Source organism: Montipora capricornis, chromosome 13, assembly GCF_036669925.1.
Source record: "Montipora capricornis isolate CH-2021 chromosome 13, ASM3666992v2, whole genome shotgun sequence".
NCBI lineage: Eukaryota > Metazoa > Cnidaria > Anthozoa > Scleractinia > Acroporidae > Montipora > Montipora capricornis.
In genome coordinates this window covers 22,619,742-22,632,241 of record NC_090895.1, presented here as the reverse complement: position 1 = coordinate 22,632,241, position 12,500 = coordinate 22,619,742, and the positions used below count along the sequence as shown (strand labels likewise).

General features: G+C 38.1%; 2 protein-coding genes across 2 annotated transcripts in view; one reads left to right on the top strand and one right to left on the bottom strand.

Moving 5' to 3' along the window:
* LOC138030099 (fibroblast growth factor receptor-like) overlaps positions 1 to 4,767 on the bottom strand; it is a 46,188-nt gene extending 41,421 nt beyond the window's left edge. The window contains exon 1 of the mRNA XM_068877968.1: positions 4,676 to 4,767. The gene's annotated coding sequence lies outside the window, so the exon portion shown is untranslated. The remainder of the gene's footprint in view (positions 1 to 4,675) is intronic.
* Positions 1 to 12,500, top strand: part of LOC138030102 (proto-oncogene tyrosine-protein kinase receptor Ret-like) — a 428,681-nt gene that overhangs the window by 88,085 nt on the left and 328,096 nt on the right. The window lies entirely within an intron of this gene.

Below are 12,500 nucleotides of genomic sequence, written 5' to 3'. Positions count from 1 at the left end.
ATGTCACTTTCGATTTTGCAATTTACTTGAACGTAGCAAAAATCTCCCAAAATGTTTGTCGCTGATCGTAACTTTTTATATTCTATATTCACGGTTAAAAATTAATGTTGTTTTCATGTCGTAAATATTTTATTCTCGATCGGCCGTCCGAGAAACTTCCTTCTGCTCTTTCTGAAAACTGTGTATCAATAGTTATTTGCTTTTTCATCAATATTTGTTTTGCATAAAGCAAGCTAACAGAATCTGTACCTTGCTGAGTTCGCATTTGTTAGCGTTAATAGTATTTTCGATCAGATGTTTCTGTTTTTATGAGAGGTTTATTGTTTTGGTCTCCCATCCTAACCCTAACCCCACGAAACAGGGCTTGACTTCAGTGAAGTTTAGTATTACAAAGCTTTCAGATGCTCAGAGGGCACACTTGTGGTGAAAAGAAGTTGTGAGGGAACTTGAAAATTATCAGCATGTCAGCCCAGAAGCCAATGTTTCTCACTTCTCTTTTATTTGTTATTCTTCAGAGACTGGAATGCTGTATTTCAATACCACACAATTCAGTGCCTTCTGATTTTCTGTAGCACGTACCACAGGCAACGCAGTGTATGCTTCACAGAAGCATCTAGTTTGAATGACGTATGGGTTGTGACGTAAGACCCCACATTGACTATTCCATTTCAATCTTGACTTGTCCATTTCACTTTTGTATTTTTGGCGGTTCCGGCGCAAACCATTTGCTGCAACACTAAACCATTTCGCTTTCTACTAAACTATTTGTCGTCACGCTAAGCCATTTGGGGTAACACTAAACCGTTTGACATTATGGTAAACCGATCAATGTTATGCTAGACCATTGCGGTTCACGATTAACCATTTGCAGATAAAATAAGCCATTTCAAACTACTCTGAACCGTTTGTCACGTCACTGAACCAATGTATATCACTGCATATCATGTCAAAGTATGCTGATCCATTCAAGACTTGACTTTGTCATTTTGACAAGGATAGTTACACCGGTGGTCTTTGGCACTGACCAATTCCGTGTTAACTGCGATGATTGCATAAGGTGACTGATCCATTTCATTAAACACTTAACCACTCGTGTTTTCACTGAATCAATTCACCAAGGGTATCTACACAGTTTCTGAATTGTCTAAACAATTTAATGTTTGTTTATTTCATTTCGCTAAGGTTGACTTGTCCATTTGTGTTTTAAATACATCTTTTCAAATTCTGATAAAGCGTTCTACAAAGGACAATTAAACCATTCCGGTTTATTCTTAACCATTAACTAGGCTTGTATTTTTGGCGGTGACGGCTGCCCATAGAAAAATCCGTGGTTACCCCCAATTTTCTTTTTGGATTTCATTAACACTTGTTAAGATCTACATTTCCTGCATAATCACACACCGGGGCAAAAATCCCTTGAATTAGTAGACACCGTCCTTAAGTGCTTGTGAAGTAAAAATAATTAATGCCTATTTGAACGAGTTTTCCAAATAATAAAAAATAACGTTTTGAAGTATCTTTCTTCATTTCAGAGGTATTTCAGTTTTTCTGTTTATATATATGCAAATTAGCAAACAGGTGATGTGATCAGTGGTTCCCCTGGAAGATGGATCACAAAATCAAGAATATCTCTGAAAGTGTAACAGCAAGATTATTCAAACTTGGCAGGAGTAATACTGGTAATCCTTAAGAAAGTTTCAACAGTGCAGAGTACGATGTAACCATGGCAACACTTTAAGCTTCGGTATCTTTTGGTTGTAAAAATCTCAATTTCCTCAGGCAAGACAGATAGTCCTGCTCAAAACAAACATAGAGCCTATATTGCCGTAGGTCTTCTAATCAACTCATTGAGTGTGAATAACGGTTGCCATGGCAATTTTCCAATGGGTGTGATTTGATGCATTGACTGATGAACATTATTGGTGCCAACTTTGAAGAGAACTGCTTTAATAATTATTTATGAAGATATTCTAGATTTTGCGATTTGTTTTCCCTTTGGAACCACTAATGATGTCATCAGTTTTTACACAAAAACTTTAATTTCTCCAGAACGATAGTCTGAGATGTTTTAAGAATGAGAACACCAAAAAGCCTTTAAGCTAGTTATTTTTTATTTGATAGGCACTTCAATGTTTTTTGTTTTTGTTTTAGGAAGTCTAGTTGTAAAAGCAACAACAGAAAAGGCAGGTACATTACACTGTATAAAAATCAGACCGGATCAACTCGGATCGAGTGAAAAATGGTTTTGTTAGCCAAAACTAGTTGACGTTTGCCCCAATTTTACCAAGGTTAGCTTAAAGATTAGGGGTAGGGTGATTTCTCTGGGCCTTAATTAAGCCTATCAACATTTTTTACGTCGATCCGAAGTGAGTGATCCGAGTTGATCTGATCTGATCTGATCTGACTTTTGTACCTGCCTATGACAGAAAGGCCTGGTTTGTCAGGGAAAAAAACACTGTCTTTCAAAAATTAGGTGGCATGCTACCGTTGTTGGTGTATAATATTAATAAGAAAAAACTGTTTGATAGCTTATCAAAGACAATACATGTAATATTATAAGTACCGGTACACATATTTGATTTTGAGGCTAAGCTTGTCTAAAGCATTAATGCTGCAGACTGAGTTTCTCTGATGCTTCTTGAATTTGTAAATTAAATTATTTTGTATTCTATTTCATGTTTGCAATAACGTTTTTTAACATAGAGGATATTACATGGCCATGTGGAGATACCTAATCGCGAACAAGTGAAATATTTTTCAACACAAGAAACAAATTTCATATAGAAGCAGCCATGTAATAATTATTCTATTTATTATGTAAACACCACTGAAATACTAAATCATTTCACAAAAGGCATGGAAAGGCGCGATTTTCATATGTAACCATAGCAACAGTGATCTTTTCACATGTGAAGATATCATGTTTTCGCGCAAAAGCTCACTTGGTATTTTATTGGTGTTTGTATAATAAAGGAAACTATTAAAGTGTCCCTGTGACCAAAAAAGAGATTCACTAAGTGACCCAAGTTTTTCTTGAAAGAGCTGGATCGAGGAGAAAATGATGTCAAAAGCTCGCTCGTTTGAGAATGCAGAATTAATATGCAGCACAGGAGTTTTGGGCTTTCAGCTTTAAAACTCGTGCTTTGCATGTATAACAAGCTGCATTCACACGCTGAAATTTTAAGCTAGTGAGCCTTTGATGTCGACCACTCTTCCCTTGATCCAACCCTTTGAGGTCCAATTGGTCAGTTTTGAATGTGAGTGCTGGCGGATCGTGAAATCCAAAACTTACGCTCACAGTAAATGGCCTTTGGATAAAAATCGAAGCTCAAAATTTTTCCAGTCAGGTGTTAAGCAAGCACTTTCAAAAACTGAAGAAAAAAAGGAAACAACCTTTTTTATCACAGGGGCACTTTCAATCGTATCATGCAAATTACTGGGAATTCATATCTTCTGTGTTTATGAAATCAGACTATCTTAAGTCCTTTCATTTTTTAGGCCAGTTGAATTCAACTTTCCCAGATCCAGGGAATATTCTAATGTTCTTTTCTTTAAATGTCAATTGGGTCAGAAATTTGGAAATAATGGTATCCCTGCTGAATGGGTCAAAAATTCTGAACCCTTTTCCTTCCCTGTTAAATGGGGCCAGAGATTCTGAACCCTTTTCCTTCTCTGTTGAATGGGGTCAGAAATTCTGAACCCTTTTCCTTCTCTGTTGAATGGGGTCAGAAATTCTGAACCCTTTTCCTTCCCTGTTGAATGGGGTCAGAAATTCTGAACCCTTCCCTTCTCTGTTGAATGGTGTCAGAAATCCTGAACCCTTTCCCTTCTCTGTTGAATGGGGTCAGAAATTCTGAACCCTTTTCCTTCTCTGTTGAATGGGGTCAGAAATTCTGAACCCTTTTCCTTCTCTGTTGAATGGAGTCAGAAATTCTGAACCCTTTTCCTTCTCTGTTGAATGGAGTCAGAAATTCTGAACCCTTTTCCTTCTCTGTTGAATGGGGTCAGAAATTCTGAACCCTTTTCCTTCTCTGTTGAATGGGGTCAGAAATTCTGAACCCTTTTCCTTCTCTGTTGAATGGAGTCAGAAATTCTGAACCCTTTTCCTTCTCTGTTGAATGGGGTCAGAAATTCTGAACCCTTTTCCTTCTCTGTTGAATGGGGTCAGAAATTCTGAACCCTTTTCCTTCTCTGTTGAATGGGGTCAGAAATTCTGAACCCGTTTCCTTCCCTGTTGAATGGGGTCAGAAATTCCGAACCCTTTTCCTCCCTCGTTGAATGGGGTCAGGTTAATGGTGTAAGATCATATATTCTGTCTAACTAATTTTGCAGTTCAGAGTGAATTATGGAATGCCACTTTGAATTTGTGTAAGGAATCTTCATCTCCGAGCAAACAGTGCAAATAATCGGCGGTTAAAGGCAGTAATTTTGTAATTCCGTTTAGACTTCAGTTTTCCCTAGCAGCTAATTTGGCTTCCTTTTCCGAACTACAGTAAGAGATTACTCCGTTCAACAAACAGTTTCTGACAAGAAATGCTAGTTTACTCGTAAAGATATGGGATTTTCAGAGTTAACCTCATGGCTTTCTCCGAAAATCGCTAAATCGTAATGCCACAATTTAGTTTGGAACGCGTTCAAAACTGTTGGTCATAACAGAACACAACCGAAGACTCACTTGGATTAACTTCCAGAATTCTATCAACTGTGAATGCTCCAAGTCTTCCCGTTGCCACGGCATCACGAAGAGGGCTTAATGGATCAACAACGGTTTTTTTCAAATTGAAGATCCAGAAAGGCTCGGACACTACCACGGCTAATAATTAAAACAGGCACCGGTTAACATTACAGCAACTACAAAATGAATATCCATGATTGCCCAAGTTTAAGGGTTCCCTGGAATAACATGTTGCCCTCATACGAACTCCTGACTTGAGTTACAATAAGAGTTTTAAGTAAGGACGCCGGCCACAGGAATCACAAGGACACCAAACAAGACTTGAGGGAGGTCAACAACAGCGCCCTCGCATGGATCAAGCATTGCCGTGACAAGATGTTATGATGATGACCAAGCAAGAATATTATTGGTTTAAAAAGGAAAAATACTCGTGCTGCACGTGCGGCACGATTTTTTTTTAACCGCACTTCACAAAACAACAACGTGAAATCACCAAATTTTAGGTTTTGACGACAACGTGAGTATAAAACTATGGAACATTCATTTTCTGCTTTTACTTTAAAACCGTTTGTATACATCCAGTTACAGCATGGTTTGCCTGTTACTTAGGGGTTCTTTTCAAAATTTCCGACGAGCACCCCCGCCCTTCAACTTAAACTACAGATTTATCTTTCTGGTATTCTCTCGCCATTTTCCGAAGTTTCCCTGTAGTTGACGTTCACTGTAACTGGACAATTTGTGTTAACTGTACTGTTTGTGCATTCCACGGATACGCCCTTATTGGCGTCTTGTTATTTTACTTTTGGCAGTGCGCAAGTCTTAACACTACCTCGAAGTATCCATCTTTGCCACGTACATTACCGAAGGTCTGCTTTTATCAGCAGTTGCACCAAATCTAGTTTTGATTCTTTCAGCTTTTTCGGTTGACCCTTAGCTGTATGACAATGAAAGTAATTTCCAGTTATTTGACAAAAGGTCTTCCATAATTCTTTATTCAGTTTTGTACTTTAATCCTATGTCTCTAAAACTTCCCGGATAGAACTTTGTTGAAACATCTCCCCCTCTGCTCAACCAACAGTGACCTCATATCATTTCCAAGCAGTGGAAAGTTCTTCGTGCACATTTATCTCTCAAGCCGCAGTCTGTTTGTTTACTTTCCCACGGCCTCGCTCATATCAAGAATGACATGTGACAAATCGGGGCACTCCAAATGGTCAAGTGAGCAAGTTTAAAATTTAAATGCGATTGATGCCTTTTTCCGGTGTGCAAACAGTTTAGTGATTTCGGTAGTAACAGAAAATTATCATAACAGAAGACAACTTAGCTACCTGAACCTCGTGACCTCTATGAGGTAAGGGTGTTTTCCTGCATTCCTAGGTTGGCTGTAAGAGACCGAAACCTGTTAAAAGCAAAATAAATAAATAAATATAAATATCGACTGTGCTAATCACCCTTACTTGCAGTCGAAGACTGAATTGCAAAGGGCGCAGCTCACGATATCGGGCTGAAGGCATACAAAGGCGCGCTATACAGTCCATGTTTGATGTCGGAGCACAGCACCAAAAGCTAGATGTTAATTAGCTGTGAGGCGATTTTGAAGAGGGAAGAAAACCGGAGTACCCGGAGAAAAACCCTCGAATCAGGTTGAGATCGACTGAAAGTCAGCCCACATGCAAGACGGGGCCAGAGTTGAACCCCGGCTAGCAGTGGTGAGAGGCCCGATAGATAACCACTCAGCCACCCTGACACCCAAAAATCAGAAGTATGGAAGCAAAAGAGTGAAAATCCACACGCTAACGAGTCATCAGGGTGGATGAGTTACACAAGATGCCATAAATTCATGGCTTGCAAAAGCTAAACTGGAGACTCTATGGTGAGTCAGCAAGGGTAAAATGTGGGTCTTTAGCTGCATCACGCAGCAACAGAGTCAAATAACAGCATAGCTCACAAATTCATCGCACAGTCACATTAAGCACATCTACGATGCGGCCAACCAACCACTCAATTGAGCGAATATGAGAATGATATACACATTATGTATATCATTTTCACATTCTTTGAACAAAGTGACTGGGTTTAAAAATGTTGACTCTGCGGCATAAATGCGGCAGTTGTATGGTGAGAACAACACGTGGGAACCTGTATTCATATCAAATTCAACCAATAATTTGCAATACGTTTCATATCAAATAAATATTGCTTTGTCTGATCCCTTCCATGCATTTGAAAATGCAAGGAAAATTCGCACTGAAGCTCACGCTGTTCAACAGTGCACGCCAGAATTTTGACAGGTCACTGAGCAAAGCTGTCGAATTGACACTACATTCTTTGTGAGCTGCTATTTACTTTTATTTAGTTTTTATTCCTTTACAATTCAAAGGTTAAAAAGTATTTAAATACTTCAAAGTGAACTTCGACAATTGCAAAATTAAATATTCGGACTCAACCAGACTTTATGCAACACAGCCCGGGATGTGTCGAGGACCTCAGACTGTATTTTCCTTCAATTTAAGATGGGAAACACATGACGAGGGATTGCAATTCTTCCTAGTGAATTCGGAGAATTTGATCTCCTTAATAGACCATTTTACAGTTCTAGCTAAGTTACCTGGCCTACGAATGGAAGCGAGGCTGCCGGTGACCCTGTTTTGATACAAACCTCCGTGCTTTTGTAATGTTAATACGGACTAATTAGAATTACAACAACACAATTTGCATGATAAAAGCAGTCGGGGCTGTATCAATGCAAGGTCACCGGCATCCTCGCAGCCATTCATAGGCTAGGTCGCAGAGCAAACAACTGTAAAATGGCCTATTCCACGTCTTCAACACCAATAGGACTTGATTTTATTTGACGTTTCTATGTGAATAGACCTTTTTATGGTTTCTGAGAACATCTTGGTATGGGGGCAAAGGTGGCCTAAATTACAGTGACTGTATGAGATTTTGGCCAAATTCAAACCCCTATAACTCCGCTGCAACTAAGTAGATTTCAAAAATTTAAAATATTTTTAGTCATTCTTTTTACAGGGTTCGCACACTTTTTCAGACCAAAAATTTAAGGACTTTTCAAGGACTTTCAAGGGCCAAATTTTGAAATTTTAAGGACCTCTTTTTTATTTATGTCGATGAATTTACCCATAGAAATGGTCTGACAGTACAATTCTTCCTCATTTTCCGTAACGTACATGCGTGAAAATAATGTACGTTTGTATGACATGACTTGAATGGCTGATTATTTCACTGAAGTTTTCAAAGATTAAAAATGCGGGTCAGAAAAAAATTCAAGGACTTTCAAGGACCAGGAATAAAGAGCAGAGACTTTCAAGGATTTTCAAGGCCTTGAAAATGCACTCTCAAAATTAAAGGGTTTTCAAGACGTGTACGAACCCTGTTTTTATTAGTATCATTCACTCAACAGAAAATTAGATCATTGCACAAGGCACAACGTCTGAGAATTGGATATTTGAAATCTCATGTCGCTTCAAATTTCACGGAAATTTTCACTTTGCATAATAATTATTTTGTTTACAAAGGTTTATATGAAAATTACAAATTCGTTTACAGTCGTTTATTTTGATTGTGATCGTCACACCTCACGGAAATAGTCTCAATAGAAGTGCTTTTGAGAGGTATTCTCGCTATCCACAGTCGTCACACATTAAAGGATTTATAATGGTTCAAAATCTGCAAAATTCCCATACATTCATTATAATTTAAGCCATGTTTGCCCTCCAACCAGTATGGCGTCAGAAATTTTCTGTCACCCAACGCGGTGCAGCGGCGTCTGCCAGCGAAGTTTTGTCATTTGACGCAAAAATGGACTCAAAAAATACATCGTTGTTATCTGCCTCGGAAACAGGCCTTCATTAAAAGGTGAACAAAAAAATATTTTTTGTTAACATGACAAGCTATGGTATTGAATCTGTTCATTAAAACAACAGAGCTGTCCGTGTAGTATTTCGGCTGCCTAGCACTTTGTCACTGATCGATTGATTTTACATCATTCAGAATCTTCATCTGAAGCCATATCCCTAGAAAGTTTTAATTTTCTTACACATAATTTTGAAAGTTGATCTCCATTGACCGCGTCTTCAGCAAAAGTTATAAATAATAAGAACTCGTATCGATCTGAACAGTTCAAAATGACTTTCCCCTTTTCACAGAACTGTGAAGTATTCGTAATGAAAGGAAAGGAAAGGAACTTTATTTAAGTGTCTAGTTGTTCTAGCAATGGAGCACTAATTGGGGACACTGTAAATTGAAATTAACAATTAACGCAAATCAAGTCAAATGAACCGTCCTTTATATAATCAAGTAGGATTAATAGAAGTATAAAACAAAACATCTTTTCAGTTAGTGACTTAAAATCAAATGAAAACCCGAGAGGATTGAAACATCAGTTTCAAGTTGATAAACTCTATGTGCAAAATTTGATTTCGGGTTGAGGTAGAGACTTTACAATACCATCAGTAAACTAGCGTCCAGGAGCCGGTTTCTCGAAGCCTGATTAGCGCTAACCATTGGTTAAGAGGTATCAAAACCTATAAGTGTCCATCATATTTAACGCTGGTTAGCACTAACCATGCTTCGAGCAGCCCAGGCCTGGGGCCGGTTGTTCGAAGCCTGGTTAGCGCTAAACGTTGGTTAAGAGTTACAAAATCCTACAAGTTTCCATGGTATTTAACGCTGGTTAGCGCTAACCATGCTTCGAGCAATCCGGCCCAGGTCGGCACGGTCTTAACGGTGTCAAGAAAATCTGTTTCAATCAAAAAGTGAAAAAACCAGCATTTTCCTTCATGTGTCAAATTATGAGAAATATTTTATAAAAGCAATAGAAAACCTTTTTCCTGTGTTTGCATAGCCTGATATAAACACTCAAGGGGTTGGGAGAATTAGAGACAGTTATGCAAACCCTCGACTTCATCTCGGGTTTGCATAACTGTCTCGAATTCTCCCAACTCCTCATGTGTTTATATCAGGCTATGCAAAAACGGAAAACGTTTTCTATTGCTTAACTGATGAATGAAACATTTCTTACGTTTTCCCATCATGAATTATTCATGAGTTTTGGTTTGGGTTTTTGGTTTTGAGTAGTAGGCATCTGCCCTTGCCAGGTAGGGGGGTCCAGGGTATGCTCGCCCAAAAAATTTTGAACCTTTCTGTAGTAGACACCTCATTAATTTGTTATTGATGAACTTTTAATTAGTAGTGGCAGATATTTTGTTGTAGGCGGGAAAATCGCTGCCTGCTGGTACATATTGACAGGGTGCCGATGTGAGCAGGCCAGATGGAACTACATTTACACCCTACACTCCAGAAAGCAATGTGATAGTGTAGCAGAATCTAAAGAATACCATCCGCTCACGTACTGAGAAATAGATAAATGACTGAATTATTCAGCAAATGATTCAAAACTTACCTGTGCTGTCAAAGTAGAAGCCAACCACTTATAGTAAGGTGAACGAGAATTAATTTCGGTGAGAGAGCTGTTCCAAACTGCACCGCCTGTTATTCTAATTGCAATTTCAGTTGTGTTGCACTCAGAATCATCACCTGTAGCAAAAAACATCATTGATGTTGGTACCATCATTACTTCAAGGGTTACAATACAGAACTGCATGGCTGAATTTAAGAAAATTTAGGTCAAGAGAATTTTTTTGTTACAGTACATGTATTTGACATTGGGAAGGTTTGTTTTATTGGCAATACATGTACATGTATTATATCTTGATCTTGTGATGGAATCTGCGATGGAATCTGCGGATCCACTTGGCTATCGCCTCGTGGATCCACAGCTACTTTGACAATGTTATGACGCAATTCATGATCAGTAACAGGACAGACGCATGAAAAACTGACATCAATTTGTTACATGTACATCAATCATAACATTGCTGACGAATTCGATTGTGACCAAGTCAACTGTTGCAGACATCGTAATATGATATCCCCATCTGTAAATACTCCTTAGAGATGCTTTTAATGCACAAACTCTACTCTCAACATGCAAACGGACTGGATTGACACAAAGTTATTCACTTGAAAAACTTGTGAGCATTTTTTCTTATGCTAATTCTGGAGAACACTAAATATCAGCATTAATTTATTCACTGTGCCTTGAGAATGGTGTCATGATGCCGAAACGTTGGCTATTACGTTTTGTATTCGCTTGTTTACGCATTTAATAATTTGCGACATTTGTGACAGTGGTACATTTTTTGGCAATTTTATTACCATGATTCATCATGAACAACAATTTCATTTCTTTCATATTATTACACGGATGCCAACAGCACCCGTGTCGCATTTCCTTCCAGACGAGTTTAAGGCTAAGCCAAATTGAGGGTTTTGGGTTACTTCCAGGGTGTTCCGGTGTTCCTGGTTTTAGTAAATGCCAACTTGGAGAAGATAAGATTCCGTAAATCATTCTTTGAGATGGCTTTGCTTCCTTATTATCTATACCAGTCAATTTTGTGTTCTGTTCTTTTTGCTTTGGTTTAACATTCATAATGACTTCAATATTTAATTCATCAATTTAGTTTTGCTTTTTTAACTGACTGTTTTTTGACTCCATTCCACAACATAAGTTGTGCTGGCACAAGTCACGCTCGCTAGTGCTGGCTCCGGTCCTGTGCTTTGAAGAAATTATTTGTCCATACACGGTACATCATGAGAAGTTCGCTTGGACTTGGCTGTAAATTAACATTACTTTTGTTTTTCTTAATTTTTGTTTTTCAGGAAAATAATTTAAATGTGTTTACGATTACTCCTATTGTATTGATTTGCATTATTCTTGTTTTAGCTTTTCAAATTCTGCGCACAATGAAGTATCTATCATTTATAGAATGACTTCATCAAAGGTCGCAAAGCCAATTTTTTCATTCAAAGTCTATTACCGAACAACAACATACACATTGACACAGGTCAAAGAAACTAATAGATTTGGAAACATTGATTGAATGCTTCAAGTTTGTGTACTGTACCTGATACAACATCAATAATAAGTTGTTTTGGTGGAACTTGTAGAACAGTCAGTGGTCGTTGAAAAGTGATTAAATTTTGAGCACAAAATTAATCTGAGGGCCAGTAAACAGTGCACTTGTTCATCAAAACAATTTGGGTTAATGAATGTCAAATTTGTAAAGTATTCTGTTACTGATGGGACAGACCCTCTCCTACGCAGCATAAACACCACTGGATTTACTACCATGTAGCTTTTCATTATCTTGTTTATTGTACATAAGCGCAGCAAAACATTGGGCACTAAGAAAATAAACAAGATAAAAGTTATATTGAATATTGCATATGAATATCTCCTATACTGTGATGCTCAAGAAGCTTCTTCACACTCTACTGCCTGAAAATGGTACCAACATCGATATAAATACATTTGAGAAAAGACAATCCATATGTACAATGTCACAAACAAGGACAATAATTAGCTTTTCAAATTCACTGCACATATGTCATGGAATGACACACATGACTAACATTCTTTAACATAGCCTCTAGCCAATGCATTAATTTGTAAACAAATAAAAAATAACGTATTTACTATCAATGTTGTCTCGGTTTGTTGGCAGTTTCTTGGCCCTCTTGCATAGCATATACTTGCCATAATTATTGCCATGTGTGATTTCCTTCTCTTTCATTCAACCTTGCGTTTGCTTATACAGAATGCACTACTTACTGTACATGAAAGTGGGGTAGTGGGGGTATTTTCATCAGTGCTGATCACCCCATCCTTGGCCAAGCCGTTCCTATTGGAACAAGGTCTGTTTTGGGTCTTCCTGATGCTTTCAGACCAGGCCATATTTAGCAC